Source organism: Papio anubis, chromosome 3, assembly GCF_008728515.1.
Source record: "Papio anubis isolate 15944 chromosome 3, Panubis1.0, whole genome shotgun sequence".
NCBI classification, from domain to species: Eukaryota; Metazoa; Chordata; class Mammalia; order Primates; family Cercopithecidae; genus Papio; species Papio anubis.
The window spans coordinates 180,173,834-180,186,507 of NC_044978.1; the positions used below are offsets into that span (position 1 = coordinate 180,173,834).

Genomic DNA, 12,674 nt, shown 5'->3' on the forward strand with positions numbered 1-12,674 from the left:
CGGTCCTTCCTTGCCTCTCCCAGTTCTGATGATTGACTGACTGTCCCTGCCCTTCCTCTCCTGAGAGCTCTCTGCCTTCGTTGTCACATGGTGTCAGCCCCGTGTGTGTCTCTGTATCCAAATTTCCTCTTTCTGTAAGGACACCAGTCATGTTGGATTGAGGCCCACTCCGATGACCTCATTTACTCAGTTACCACTATAAAGACTGCAAATAGGGTCATGTTCTGAGGGAGTGGAGGTTACAACTCAGAATGTGAGTCTGGGAACATTGCTCCCAGTGTCCTGGGTGGTGGCATGCCTGCTTCACATGGAAGGAAAGCAGCTCTGGGAGCGACGAGGAGCTGGGCTCGAGCTCACCAGCTGGGAGGTGGCCGCTGTGCTGGGATTTGAACCCAGCGACCATCCCAGCTTTCAGGCTGTGCTTGTTTCCGCGGCAGCCACTGCACAAAAGCTCTGCAGAAGACAGACCACATGCCACAGTCACTGTTACAATGAGTATTACAAACATTTTATTCAAGAAAGAAAAGAAACAAATGGTGCCAATAATTCAGAGAAAGTGCCCCGATTTCTAGGCAGCTGTCTGGCTTTTTTTTGTCATCGCTTGCCTGAGTTACCTGTATCAACAGGCTTACTTCTTCTGACCTCACCGCAGGAGCTGAACTTCGAAAGTGGCCGCTGGCCATCCTGAATGAGATGTGGTGAATCGGCAGGCTTTGGAAATTAATTTCCTTCACCGGATGCTCCTCCTCCTGTCACTATTGAGGCTTGTGTGTTAGCTACATCGAGCCCAAGGTGCTCAGAGGGAGGGGGAGCAAGGGCTGCCTGGCATTTCTAGATTCTGTGGAGATTCCACTCGCTCAGGCTGCATTTGTTTCCTCTGACCGAGGATCGATGAGACATGATTTTTAAAATAAGTAACTAGTCCCAGAAGAAGTACTGTTTCCAAACAGCTTCCCCGGCTGACCCTGAGACAGAAACTCCCGCCCTCCTCCTGGGCTCAGAAGTAAGAGGATTATTCTGTTCTTGGGATAAAAGCTGTGGGTTCTATTCTCACTAGAAGATGAGGAGGACAGTGCAGATGGTAATGTTGTGCTGATAGTAGTATGGTGATTAGAATTATGAAGGTGAAGATGATGATAAAGAAGATCATAGTGATTAGGATGATATGATGCTATAATAATGATGATGAAAATGATTAGGAAAATATGATTAGCATGATGATGATAAAGATAATGATTATGATAAAGAAGATGATGGTGATGTGATGTTGATGAGGCCAATCATGATGATGATGGTGACGATGAAGTGATGGTGGTGATGGTGACGATAATGATATGATAATGGTGATAATGATGGTGATGATGGTGATTGTTATGGTGATGATGGTGGTGATGCTGATGACATGATGATGGCGATGTTTATGATGATGATGGTGGTGATGGTGCTGTGATGGTGATGGTGATGATGTGAGAGTAATGGTGATGGTGGCAGTGGTGACGACGTGATGATGGAGATGATGATGATGGTGATGGTGATGGTGATGGTCGTGATAGTGATGATGGTGATGGTGATGATGGTGATGGTGACGATGTGATGATGGAAATGATGATGGTGATGATGGTGATGGTGATGATGGTGGTGATAGTGATGATGGTGATAGTGATGATGGTTATGATGATGGTGGTGATGTGATGGTGATGGTGATGATGGTGGTGATGGTGGTGATAGTGATGATGGTGATGATGGCAATGATAATGTTGGTGGTGATGGTGATGCTGTGATGATGGTGATGATAATGGCGGTAATGGTGATGATGGTGGTGATAATGATAGTGATGATGGCGATGGTGATGGTGATGATGATGGTAATGATGGTAGTGATGACAGAGATGATGACAATGTGATAATGGTAATGGTGATGGTGATGATGGTGGTGATGATAGAGATGATGATAATGTGTTAATGGTGATGGTGATGATGGTGGTGATAGTGATGATGGTGACAGTGATGATGGTGGTGATAGTGATGGTGGTGGTGGTGGTGATGGTGATGCTGGTGATAGTGATGATGGTGATGGTGATGATGGTGGTGATAGTGATGGTGATGGTGATGAAGATGGTGATGGTGATGATGATGGTGAAGATGGTAGTGATGACAGAGATGATAATGGTAATGGTGATGGTGATGATGGTGATGATGATAGAGATGATGATAATGTGTTAATGATGATGGTGATGAGAGTGATAATGGTGATGGTGGTGATGTGATGATGAGGTGATCATGATGGCGGTAGTAATGGTGATGATGATGATGACTCTGCTACTGCTGCTGCTGAAGATGAAGATGATGGGTTGATTATGAAGATAGTGATGGCCATCACAGTTAATATTTACTGAGCCTCTAATGGATGCCACATAACATTCTTATTTTTACCACCACTTTACTGATGAGGAAACTGACTATCAGAGGCCACACAGCAGGTTAGAGTTGGAGTAATTCATACCAGCTGCAGTGACAAGCAAAACTCCAAATCTCAGTTGTTCAACACAACACAAGATCAATTCTCGCTCAGGGAAATCCCAGGGCTGCTGGTGGTCCCCCTTGGCTTAGAGGTGACACTCTGGTTCTGAGTTCCCCTAGGAAGTGACATGCATTGCTCTTGCTCACAGCCAACTGGCTAGAGCTAGTCACATGGCCTGGCTTACCTCAATGGAGGCTGGGAAATGCAGAGGGGGCACCTGGGTATTTGGTGAGTGCTCTCTGCCACCCAGTTAGGAAGGACCTGAGCTTAGATTCGGACATAGGTCTGCTGACTCCAACACCCATATTTATTTTTATATTTATTTTTCAAGTGCATTTTAAAATAGTTTAAAATTTTATGACATTTTTAGGTTTACAGAAAACTTGTGAACATAGTATAGAGTTCCTCTATCCCTTGCCCCCAATTTCCCTTGTTATTAACATCTGACATTGGTATGTACATCTGTCATAACTAAGGAACCAATATGGATGCATTAATGTTACAAGTGCAAACTGTATTCAGATTTCCTTGGTCTTTACTTAATACCTTCATTGGTCTCAGGATCCCACCCAGGACTCCACGTTACACGTAGTCGTTATGTCTGCTTTGGCTCCGCCTGGCTGTCACAGTCTCTCACACTTCCCTTGTTTGTGATAACTTTGACGTTTTTGAAGAGTGCTGGTCAGGTGTTTTTAAAAGAATGTTCGCCTGTTGGAATTTGTCTAGTGTTTTCCTCATGGTTGCACTGGGATTATTACGGGTTCCTGGGAGGAAGACCACAGAGGTGCAGTGCCATCCCCATCACATCGCACCAAGGCCACACCCTGCCAACAGGACTTACCGCTGTTGACCCTGACCCTGGTCACTGGCTGAGGGGTGTTTGCCAGGCTTCTCCACCATAGAGTTTCTCTTTGGCTCCCTTTGCACACTGCCCTCTTTGGAAGGAGGTCGCTATGGGCAGCCCACATTTAAGGAGTGAGTTTCCTTCCCCTTGAGAGCAGAGGACTTCCATAAATTATTTGGAATTCCTCTGCATGGGAGGTTTGTCTCTTCCCCCCATTTATTTGTTTACTCAGTCATGTATTTATTTGAGAATGAACTCATGACTATTTATTTTCTCCTTTCAGCTATAATCCAATAGTATTTTATTGTTTAAGCCATTCCAGCTTTGGTCATTGGGAGCACTTTCAGTCGGCTGCTGTGTCTCTTTGACAAATTCCGATCACTGTGATTTTGATTTTGTTTGTAAGCACGTCCTTGCTTTCTGGCCTTACAAGATGCTCCAGGCTCATCTAATATATTTCCTACCCAGTCCGAGCATCAACCGTTTCTCCAAGGAGCTCTGACTGCTTTTATTGGAGAATGGTATTAGAAACCAAGGTCAGGATGCTAGGCAGCACCCCTAATTTTCCCCACTACACCAGAGGTTCCAAAACTTTCTCAGCTCACAGTTCCCTTTGTGGCTCAAAAATCTTTCACAGTACACTTAGGCCAAACAAGGGACAACAGCAACAACAAACACCTAAAAGCTTCACTTATGAAGCAATTAGTTTCAAACAACTTAATAAGTATTTATGTCCTAATAGTGTAAGTATTTATGTCCTGATACCTACTAGCATAGGTATTCTTTTAAAATGGTACACATAAATCAAGAGGAAAATAGTGTTTTTCTTTCATTCTTCACCATTGCTTATTGACAGCCTGTGCACTTGCAATGTACTACATACCCTCCCCAAACCTTGGAACCAGACCCAGTTAGATGCTTCCATCCTCATTTCATGTTCCACATTGATTTTCCTTTTTATCACAGCAACCACCGAAAACCTGACTTTGCAAAGAGTTGGTATCACTGAGAGGGATGTGGCATGATCTAAGGTGGAAACCATGAACAACCTGACTGGTAGCTGGTGCAGGATCCAAGAAATGTTGGTCACAGTGTTTCCCTCAAAAACTTAAAATATCCCACCACATTCCTGTGAGTTGAGTATGGCTAGGATGCCTCAACCCACAGTTTGGGAACTGTAGTGCTATCCAGTAGAAGTCTATTGCTATTAAAAGGTAGTGGGAAGGAATTCCCTAGAAAGTGACTGATCTAGTTCATTTCTTCCCATAGGGGTCAGGCATGAGCATGGAACCAGATATAAACCCTTCCTAGGCCTGTTCCTCAGAATCTCAAAGGTGGTATGGGAACAGCTCACCAAGGCTGGACTCCACCTTGGCTCAGAACTCCCACCTCACCTGTCTTGGATCTGTGTCAACTCCTGCCATCCTATGGGGGATCTATGTTTCTTGGGGATGTCTGCATCTGTAGCTGTGTACCAAGCTGCAGGAGCTCTGGAAGCTGCTCCCATTTCCATGGTGTTTTCCAGGACTGTGCCATCGCTGTTGCCCAGCTCTTGGGCTACCTCCCAGGCAGAAATGATTACAGCAGGAAGTGAGAGGTGAGAAGGCCTGTGCTTTGAAGAGCCTTGAGAAATATCCACAGAAGCTAGGCGTGGTGGCATACACCTGTGATCCCAGCGCTTTGGGAAGCCGAGGCGGGCAGATCATGAGGTCAGGAGTTCGAGACCAGTCTGTCAAACATGGTGAAACCACATCTCTACTAAAGATACAAAAAATTAGCTGGGTATAGTGGCACACACCTATAATCCCAGCTACTTGGGAGGCTGGGGCAGGAGAATTGCTTGAACCTGGGAGGCAGAGGTAGTGGTGAGCTGAGATCACGCCACTTCACTCTAGCCTGAGTGACAGACAGGGCAAGACTCCGTCTCAAAAAGAAAAAAAAGGAAAAAGAAATATCTACAGAAGGAGGATAGTGCTGTGTATGTACAATATGCCCATTTTACAATAGCGTATTCTATGTGCAGAGAACATGCGTGCGTGGAGGGCGCGGGTGCAGATGCTCTGTGACTTCGCCATGGGTTTATCAGGACATGGAATCCTAAGTTCAGCCACCACAGGGCGGGGCTGTCTGCATATGGGTGCACGTGTTCTATACACACGTAATACAACATGTACATGTATGTACAACACACACGTCTGATGAATGCAGTGAGGTACAGTGTGAAATAGATGCTTCTGCAAAACTGTGAGACACTAAGTGTCCTCAGCCCAAATAAATGTCCTCCGGAGCCACTGGGTGGATGTGGCCTCTCCGAAACTTCCTCCTCCCCACCCCCATGGATGTGGCTTTTAGAGACACTCGGGGCTGCTCTGGTAGTGACTGGATGAGGTGCTTTGTTCTTCAGCTCTGCTGGGCAGGGGACGAGAGCTCCCAGCGTTTCCAAAGGGAGGAGGCGTAATCCACTGCAGCTGAGAGCAGGGCCCCCGACATCGGATCCTGGCTCTAAATGCTAACTGCTTGGTCTAAGGTGTTATTGATAGAGCCGGAAAGGGGAGCGAGGAGATTCATTCTTTTGGATTTCAGTGGCTGTGGAGGGGAGGGCAGTGAGTGATAGATTAGAACGCAGCTCGTCTGCTGTGGAGTTCTGATTTGTAGGCCCATAAAGCAGTGGCCAGTGGATCCCATGCACAGACAGGCCGCTGAGCCTGCGTCCCACTTTGTGCTCACAGCCTCGAGGCAACCTCCACGCACGACGGCGCCTCCTGGCTAGGGCCTCCTGGGACTCAGACCCTCCCACGCCCACTGCTAGAGGCTGCTTCTGGGTGGGCCCTGTCACTAGTCAGTGAGGGTCCCCTGGGTGCTCTGCCCTGCAGGCTGGACGCGCCCGCAGCAGCTAACAGCACCTTGGTGTGTGTCCCCATCTCCGTATCACCGTTGTCAAAGGGAAGCCAATCTGCTCCCACCTGCCTCCCACACCGCCCTGCAGATCCACCACCCTGCACAGAGGGCAGTGCCCACGGAAATGGGAGGTGGGGCCCAGGGATGAAGTGAGAGCACCCAGGGAGGCATTGTGACTTGGAAAGTGGCTTCCTGGTTCTGCTTTTGTCCCCTTCCCTCCCTGCCAGACCCCATCTGCCACGTATTGTCAGCAAACCTTTTCATCTCTAGGAGCCCCCAGTTCTCATCCAGAGGGGAGGGTTTTAATCAGTGTCCGAAGCCGGGGTCCAGGGCTCAAATATTGGCAGGGGTCGGGGGTGGGAGGGAGACAGTGATACAAAACTAAATTCCTGACAGCTGTGAATTTGAGAAAATAACACCATGAGTTCATTGTCATCCAACCAGCTGGGGGAGGGGCCACGTCTCCTGCCTGCTGGCTTTGCTGTTCTGCCCCTTTTTCCAGCCCACTGCAGCCCACGGGGACTTCAGAGGCGCAGCTGCTCTCCAGGGAAACCCCTGCCTGCGGCTTTAGTGAGAACCCCATTACACCGTCCCCATCTCCCCAGGCGGAGCGTCCTGGATTTATTAAAATAATGAATCAGGTACAGCGGCCCCCAGCCCTGGATACCTCTCATGCTGGTGTTTGTTCAAGAAGCAAATAGAACGCAGTGAACCTGGGCAGCATTTACTCATTAGGTTTTTCCGCAGATGCTCTCTGCACATTGCCTCTGGGCCAAGCCTTGTGTTAGGTGCTGCAGCCACAGAGTCTGGCCAGACATGGCCCAGCCTTAGCAGAGGGCTGGCCGGAGAAGCAGAACCTGTGTGCCCGGTGGAGAAGAAGGGAAAGGGCATCCTGGGCAGTGGGTATGACAAGGGCAAAGACTTAGAGGTGGGAAACCACATAGCAGGACCCCGGATGGGTTGGGGACGGGAAATTGAGTTCACTCCCCCAGTGTTTGATGAGTGTGGCTCTTGCTATGCCCCGTGTGGGTGGGGTAGACTCTGAGGGGATGAGATGAGGGACCCGCAAAAATCTACCTGGGCAGTCCCGTGGGACTACTATGAGAATGGAAAGTGGGTCATGGAAGGCTTCCTGGAGGAGGTGACAGTGGGCAGAGGTGGTCTGCCCATTCCCTGGGCAAGTGGAAGTGGGCTAGGGCAGGGACTGGGGCTGAGAGGGAGGGAGCCCCAAGAAATTGGGGGCCTGTGTTAGCAGAGCATGTCACCAGGAAAACGGGCCAAGGCCAGTAGCTTCAAGGCCTCAGCACCAAGTGACGTTGAATTATGGACGTCATTCAGTGGTAATCATGGTGATTATCATCAGCAATGGAAAAGGACAAACACATCCCAGTAACAAGTCCAGCTCGTTAGCTTTCTGGGACTTGCTGACCCCCTTGTGGTGCCAGAGCTGACAGTTAGCTGCTGACAGTGTCATCCGCTCAACTCCACAAATGTGCCCTGCCAGTTGCCTGTCCACCAGGCACCGGGCTCTGTCCTGGGCCTGTGGGAAGAACCTGACAGTCTGTGCTTTGTCCCCACATATGTCTGGGGGCAGCTGCTTGGTTTGATCAGAGCATCCTCATCTTCTCTCTGCCAGCTCAGGCTTCGCGAAATCCAAGGAGCCTCCTGCTCTTGAAGCGCGTCAGTTCCCTGTGAGCCGAGTCTTCCTTGAGGCCAAACATACAAGGTGCAAGAATACAGAACAGGGCTTCCGAAGCTGAGGCTGAGGCCCCGAGCTTTTCCAGTCACCTGCCCCATTACTAAAATATACGGGGTATGCACCCCTACTGTTTCTTTATTTACATATATATGATATTAACATACTCTGCTAGTATAATCTTTGTAAACACACACAATTTACACATTTTTTAAAACGAGCTCAAGATGAAATCATTTTAATCCAAGTTTCTTTACGTGAATATTTTTGGAATTTAAACTGTAATATTAAGACATATTAGTGAGAGCAACAAGATATGGAATACGGCCTTGTTTTTGAAAACTCATTCTTTGTGCTACAGCAAGACTGAGCCTATGTCGGCTTGCTTCAATGCTTGATGCTTGTGGCCTTCAAAGATGAAAAGCGTTCTGCACAAAGATGTGTAAGGTTTGTGGGAGGAAGGGCTTGTTACCATCACTTCCTAAATCATCAGCCTCATTTTTCAATTTCATTTAACAGGACTGCAAAATTTTATGTTGAAGTACGGCTGCTACAGCTCCCTCAATTGTCAATCAATTTTCTTGCAAACTCACGGAAAGGCGTTGCATTTTTAATGTTTTTAACACATTGGCTAACACATCTGAAGCCCCTTGGTTTGGAAGATTTTTTAAAAGGCTAATAAATTTTTATTTCCAGGATTTTAAGGACTGCACGTTTGAGAGATTTTATAAGTGACGGACAACATTTCATAACATTGGGAATATTTCCAAACATCCATTTCTAAAGTGCCCCGTCATAGCCTAAATCCCTTTGGAAAGGAGAGCTTTTTCTCACTTATTATCAGAGTGGCTGTTGATCTTGAAGGGACAAGCTGCGTGTGTTGCTGCTTTTTGAAAACGTAAGCTGAGCGGCAGACATGAGAACAGCCTGCTTTCAATTCCCATTCAGAACTTGCGTCTTTTGGTAAAAGAAAACTGCGTAATTCACCTTTGAGTTCAACAGCTCTTGAAAGTATATGGTTTATGAGATACTCCTCCAGCTTCAACAAGCACACGAGATCCCTGCGGCGATGCCCATCTCATTTTAAAAGTCTCCTGTTGAAAGATGTTGTCTTCATAAAATTAGCCACCCCAGGGACATCCCTTTGCATACAAATGGCAGATCCCAGTGGCAAGACCTCGGTTACTGTGTGGCAATACAGGTAGAGGGTGCCAGTGTCAGTCTGGTTCCTAAGTAAAAGTAAAGGCAAACGTTTCCTTATTTTTCCGATAAAATAGAGGCGTAAATAGAGTTCTATTAGTTTTTGTTGTTGTTGTTGTTGTTTTGTTTTTTTTGTTTTTGTTTTTGTTTTTTTTTGAGACAGCATCTCGCTTTGTCACCCAGGCTGGAGTGCAACGGTGCAACCTCCGCTTCCCAGGCTCAAGCGATTCTCCTGCCTCAGCATCCCGAGTAGCTGGGATTACAAGCACGCACCACCGCACTCTACTTTAAGGAATTAGGACAAAAGAAGCGGTGAAGGGGGAAAATCTTTATGCAGCACATAGGACTGGGGCCAGAAGCCAGAGCCCCGCCAGGCTACTCCCCTTTGAGCATCATTAGGGTACACAGTGGACCCTGTGGTTTCAGTCCTTAACTTTAGGGGCTCGCCCGTGCAGGATGAATTTCAAGCGGCTGTCCGGCACCCACTGCCTCCCCAGCCTCCTCACTGTACTTGGGAAGCAGCAGGCCTGTTCTTGCTGGTGCACCCGTTCACCCGGGGCACTTGGTCCCAGAAATCCTTGGCTCTTCATGAATGTCACCTTCTCAGAAGGCGGCCCTTGTGCACTGTCTAGAACCGTGCCCTCCTCCCTTGTTTCTCCCGAGTCCTTTAGCATTGCTTTATTCTCTTCACAGCTCTTGTCATTTTCAAAATTACCTTATTTGTATGTTTCCTTGTTCTCAGTTCCCCCCAGAAGCTGGAGCATCAGCTCAGAGAAGCGGGTTGGGTCCTGAGCGCCTTTGCGGCCCCAGCACAGGACTGTGTTCCCCACCCTCGGAGGTGAGGTGCAGCGAGGGTATGGTCCCTTCTCCCATGGGATCACCTTGATGATTGACTTCCCCCATCACAGAGATAGACTGCAGTGAAGAGAGGTCCTCCCTGAGAACAGCTTGCATGTTTACAGCCAGGTGCATTTTTTAACATAGAAAATAGTGATTGTTTACAGCCATGTCTTAGAGAGTGATGACATACTCTTCCAGCTCTCGCCCCTGCCTTGCTTGGCATGACATTGCCTGCCGTTTGAGCTACGTGTGTGTTATGCAGAATGTCAGGGCAGGGCAGTGGGTGGGACCATTTTTCATTAAAGGAGAGAGAGAGGGGAGAGGAGGAAGAGAGGGAAAGGAGGGAGGGAGAGAGGCAGGGAGGCAAGGAGGGAGGAAAGAAGGAAGGAGAGAAGGGAGGAAGGGAGGGAGAGAGAGGAGATGGCTGAGTATTTACTGAGGAATCGGAGTGAAAATCGTAAGAAAGTCACCAGGGCAGGGCCTTTTAGGTCAACTCCCATCAGCAGGAGAAAGGGCAGCTCCTCTGACTGCATCTGTGGGGCTGCCTCATTCATCTGAAAGATGGTGTGTGGCATGCTGTCCCTAGGGGTGACTTGAGTGAAGGCACCAGTCAGCAAGGCCTCTGTGTCCGTTTGCCCGACTCCTCTTTACACCGCCCCTTCTGCAGGGGAGAGAAGTCGCCATGTCCCGACTCCTGGGCCCTCCTGCAAGAGCACACCAGATGCCTGGGTGCCCCATTGTCTGACCTCAGTGAAGGGGACAGAGGGACAGAGAGATATCTTCAGAAGACGAGGGGGTCTCTGCTGTGAGGTCACTTGGTGAAGATCCAGGGACTGGCGGCGGGAGACCTGGGGCTCCACGTGGCCCTCTGGGCTTCATTGCTGTAGCTGGCATCCCTAGAACCTGGCCGCAGCCTGTTCAGTCCTCAAATGAGACTCTCCTCCTACTTCACCCATCCTGGCACTCTCTGGGCTCAGTTCCACAGAAATATATGAGCCATGTGTGTAATTTTAAATGTTCATTAGCCCTATTCAAAAAGTAAGGTGAAACAGCCAAAGTTGATTTTAACAGTATATTTTATTTAACCCAGTATATCAAAAATATTATCATGTCAGCAAATAATTAACGTGAAAATTATTGAGATCTTTTATGTCCTTTTTTCCATACTACGTTTTTGAAATCCGGTGTATAATTTAGATGCATCTATATGTAGGGATACATATAGCTCTGAATTCAACTGCTACATTTTTATTGGGAATTACTTGTTCTATATTCAGATTTCATACAATTGACAGTTGTAAAAGTAGGTTCACATACGCACATCGTTCCAAAGACACTTAAGTTTCGCAATAACAGAGTTAAGTATCAGTTTTTAAAATTAAATTTAAATTAATTTAAACTAAATCAAACTAGAATGTGAGTACCCCAGTCACACTTTGAGGGCTTGATGACCGCCTGTGGCTGGGAGCCACTGGACTGGACAGTTGCTCCCGTGTCCTTGTCTGCCCATGGCGTAGTGCTGACCAGTGTGTTTACGCATCAGGATCAGAGAGGTTAACAGATATTCTTGTTGTTTCTTCTTTTCCAAGTTGAACCCAGCAGAAGGTCTGTGTCTGGCTATGAGAGGTTGATGGTCCAATATTTGTACTTGGCGAAGGAAGGTGAATTATCTGTTGTTTCTGTTTCTGTTCAGTACTTTGACAAATGAATGATCTGAGTTCATAATTAAGAAATTAGTTTTTTGGAAAGCTTGGTTGATTCTTGAATTGATGAAGTTGGGACTGTCAGCATTCTAGCAGAAGTCACATATCAGTGAACAAACAAGACTTCAGCGACTGGTGCACAGCTGTGTGTGAGGACGAGGAAGAGCTCCAACGGCACAGTGTTCTTAGAAAGCAGGATTAATTAGCATGCGAGGGAGAGAGAGGTCAACACCGCTAACATTCTCCTTCTGACCAAAGCCATGTGCTCAGCTGAACTGCTGTTTCAGCAAAGAAAAAGCCATGTTTCCTGGCCCAGGAGTCATCAGGAGGCATGAGTTGACTGTGTAAAGTCAAAAGTCAGTAGAGATCTACTAATGAGCAATTGCATCCTAAAGATATGAGCATCCTTCCAGCAATCACTTTTAGAAGACCTTTTTAAAAAATGAGCTGATTGCATTAACTAATAGCATATCTTTGGATTTAGGAAAAGAAAGCATTAGGAAAGGACAAAGCAAGTCACAACAGCCATCGAGTGCCTGCTAGAGCCAAGCCCTGTGGTACTGAGAAGGGGTTGAATTCACCCCTGTGTGCATCTTACTACCAAAGTTGACATTTGTGTTGGGTATTGAGGAGTGAATAGGAGTTGGCTGGGAAAAGACCCAGAGAGCTGGTGCTCAGAGGCCCATTGATCTAAGACGTGGTGACAGAGGGACACGTGTGGAAGGTGTGGACGTGGAGAGGTGGTGAGGGAGAATGGAGTGTGGAAAATGGAGCGACTGTGGGCGAGGAGGTTCCTGGAATGCCATGGTAGGGGGTTGAGAGTCTGTCATAGACAGTAAGGGGCTGCCTGCTCAGGTGGCCACAGGGTCCAGGCAGGTGCTGTAAGAACTGGAGCGGGCCTGGCTTATGGCACATGAACCCATGTGTGCCCCACCCAACGGACCACAGCAACTCAGTTCTGTTCAATTTTACC

General features: G+C 47.6%; 1 protein-coding gene across 1 annotated transcript in view; it reads left to right on the forward strand.

The window, feature by feature from the left end:
- Window positions 1-12,674, forward strand: part of SORCS2 (sortilin related VPS10 domain containing receptor 2) — a 549,615-nt gene that overhangs the window by 371,636 nt on the left and 165,305 nt on the right. The gene's annotated exons all lie outside the window — the stretch shown is intronic.